Source organism: Gymnogyps californianus, chromosome 15 (genome assembly GCF_018139145.2).
Source record: "Gymnogyps californianus isolate 813 chromosome 15, ASM1813914v2, whole genome shotgun sequence".
Taxonomy (NCBI): domain Eukaryota; kingdom Metazoa; phylum Chordata; class Aves; order Accipitriformes; family Cathartidae; genus Gymnogyps; species Gymnogyps californianus.
This window is the reverse complement of record NC_059485.1, coordinates 18,071,767-18,075,363: the sequence shown is the minus strand read 5'-3', so window position 1 is coordinate 18,075,363 and position 3,597 is coordinate 18,071,767.

Sequence of the window (3,597 nt, the reverse complement as noted above, 5' to 3'; positions counted from 1 at the left end):
GCTTGCTGCAGTCATTAAAGAGAAAGAAAGAAAGCAAGCAGTCAATCCTCAAACCAGAATTCCCTCCAAGGTTGGCAGCCCCCCATGTTGTCACTTCTGTCCATCCCCAGGTCTCTAACTTCACACCACACCGCTCCACTCCTAAAGGCTGAGGCAAACACAGCTGTCGAGGAAACCAGACGGCCCCACCAGACTTACTGGGACACGGCCCAGCAGCCCTGGGCAGAAACGCCGGCCTGGGCTGCACCCCCCGGGCCAGGGCTCCGCTCCGGCCGGCAGCCCTCCCGCTGCACGGAGGCCCGGACAACCCTGTCCCTAGGAGAGCGACCCCGTCCCCGGCACCCGCGAGGGGCTGAGCGGAGCCCGGGGGCTAGCTGCGCCGCCGGAGGGAGCCCCGGCCGCGCTGAGGGGAAGCGGGCCGCGGTGCTGAGGGGGGGGGACGTGGGCCCTGGTGCTGAGGAGGAGACCGAGGCCGGCCGCGCTGAGGGGGAGCGGGCCGCGGGGCTGAGGGGAACCGGGGCCCTGGTGCTGGAGGAGGAGCGCGGGACGCCGCTGGCCGGGCGGAGGCGGCGGCGGCGCAGCGGGGCCGGGCGGGGGAAGGGGAAGGGCCGCCCCGCACTCACCGCCGCCGCCGCTGCGGGACGCGGCCGCCGCCGACTGACTCCCGGGCCGACTCCGAGCCCCGCTCCTACGTCACATACGGGGGGCGCTGCCCTCGCGCTGAAGCCGCGCGCCCCGCGCCCAATCGACGCCGCCGCCGCAGTCACGCCTCGAAGGAACGGCGCCCTGACGGCCGGCCCGACCCACGTGACGAGGGCGGACCTATCCCCGCTGCCGGTACCACCCCGTCCCGGCAGCCCTCGCGCGGCGGCGGGAGGTGAAGGGCGAGATGGCGGCTGTGGGGAGGAGAGCGGCGGCCCGGGTCGCGCCTCGGGAGAGCGGCTGAGGCTCCGCCGGCGCTAAGAGGGAGGTCGTGACCCGGCGGAGCCGGCTGGGGCTCCGTGCCCGGCGCCGCCGTCCCTTGGGGCGCTGTGGGGAGGACCCGGGACGAGTGTGGGGGCCGCGGGCCGGCACCGGAGGTTGAGGGGCGGCAGCGGCGGCTGTTTCGGGGCTGTCGGACCGGCTGCCCGCGTCCCCGTCACTTACAGAGCAGCGCTCGCTGGACCCGGATAGAAATCACTGACATGAACGCTCCTGCCTCCGGGAAGCTGCGTTCATCCTACACCTCTTGGGCCCAGGCGCATTTAAACAAGCTCAGATTTATTCCGTAGAATTAAATACAACTTAAGGAATGTAGGTAACGATAAGGGGCAACAGAGCAGGAAAGCACTGGAAGTTGTGAATAAGGCTGTAAGCACTGGGATCCCCGGAGCCCTGCGTTGGAAGACCATGACTGGGGGGATGATAAACTGCCAGCTGACCCTGAACTTGTTCGGGACGCTGCTCCAGCTGGATGTGCATAAGGCTGTGGGGCCTGATGGGATTCATACCAGGGTACTGAAAGAGCTGGCCGGTGTCATCGTGGGACCTCCCTCCGTTATTTTTCAGCCGTTTTGGGAGTCTGGAGAGGTCCCCGCCGACTGGAAGCTGGCAAACGTCCCAGTTTTCAAGAAGGGTAAGAAGGAAGACCCTGGTAATTACAGGCCTGTCAGTCTCACTTCAGTGCCTGGTAAAATCATGGAGAAGGTTATTCTGGGAGTTACTGAAAAACACTTGAGAGACAACGCAGTCATTGGTCATAGCCAGCACAGGTTCACGAGGAGAAAGTCCCACTTAACCAACTTAAATTTCCTTTTATGACCAGGTCACCCATCTAGTTGACCAAGGGAAGCCAGTAGATGTGGTGGGTTTGGATTTTAGCAAAGCTTTTGATGCTGTCTCTCGCAGTATCCTTCTGGATAAACTGTCCAGCACACAGCTAGACAAGTCCATCATACGTTGGGTGAGCAATTGGCTGATGGGTCGGGCTCAAAGAGTTCTAGTAAATGAGGTTACATCAGGCTGGCGGCCAGTCACCAGTGGGGTTCCCCAGGGCTCAACTTTATGCTCTTTAATGTTTATAAAGGATCTGGACGCAGGAATCAAATGTACATTAAGTAAGTTTGCTGACAATACTAAAGTGGGAGGAGCTGTGGACTCCCTCAAGGGTAGGGAGGCCTTACAGAGAGCTCTGGATAGACTAGAGAGCTGGGCAATCACCAAGGGGATGAAATTTAAAAAGAGCAAGTGCGGGATTCTCCACCTGGGATGGTGTAGTCCTGGTTATATGTACAAAATGGGGGAGGAGAGGCTGGAGAGCAGTCCCGTGGAAAGAGATCTGGGGGTTTGGGTTGATGGCAAGTTGAATAGGAGTCAACAGTGTGCCCTGGCAGCCCAAAGGGCCAACCGTGTCCTGGGATGCATCAAGCACAGCATCACTAGCCAGTCAACGGAGGGATTGTCCCACTCTGCGCTGCACTGGTGCGGCCCCACCTCAAGTACTGTGTGCAGTTTTGGGCGCCTCAATATACAAAGGACATCAAACTATGAGAGTGGGTCCAGAGGAGGGCGAGCAAGACTGTGAAAGGCCTCAAGGGGAAGACTTAAGAGGAGCGGCTGAGGTCACTTGGCTTGTTCAGCTTGGAGAAGACGCTGAGGGGTGACATCATCACTGAAGGGTGACCTCATTGCAGTCTTCACCTTCCTCAAGGGGGGCAGTGGAAGGGGAGGTGCTGATCTCTCTGGTGACCAGCGATAGGACACAAGGAGATGAAATGAAGCTGTGTCACGGCAAGTGCAGATTGGACATCAGGAAAAGGTTCTTCACCAAGAGGGTGGTCGGTCACTGGAACAGGCTCCCCAGGGAAGCAGTCATGGCACCAAGCCTGTCAGAGTTCAAGGAGCATCTGAAGGACACTCTTAGTCATATGCTTTAGTTGTAGGTTGTCCTGCAAAGAGCAGAGTTGGACTCGATGATCCTTACGAGTCCCTTCTAACTCAAGATATTCTATGATGCTATCTTCGCTTAAAGATTCATGATATGGGAAGGAAAGGCACGGAGTCGTGGGGCTCGGCAGGGAATAAATGCACATGGTGCAAAAAGCTTTACTGGCGCCTTTGCAGGCCTGTAACAGGAGCAGAGGAAGAGGCAGTGGCTGGAGCTTTGTGTTCCCAGTGACCGTGCTGGGAGAAAACCCATGGAGAGGACAGGGTAAAAGCCATTTCCCGTCCTATTTATTTCAACCCTCCTCCACTTTGCAATACCCTTTGCACTTGGCTGATGGCACCAGCTCAGAGCTAAATCATCCACAAATGCGCTGCTCACCGGAGGAGAGGTCAAAGGCCGGGGAAAAGCCGCAGGAGCAGAAGCCACAGGCTGACGGCAGGCCATGCAGAAAGCGGTCAGAAGCCGCAGGGACTGGAACAGCGCTGGCATCCAGTCCTGCAGGAGTGGCAGACCCCGCACGGTTCTGCTGCGGTGCCGTGCTGTCAGTCTGGCTCCGCTGAAGATCCATTCCAGCCAGACTGGTGTTTCAGCGGGGAGCACAAGAACCCTCCCCGGGGCAGAGGCAAGGCAATCTCCCCTGCCTTTACCTCCTCTAGATCTGACACACAGGA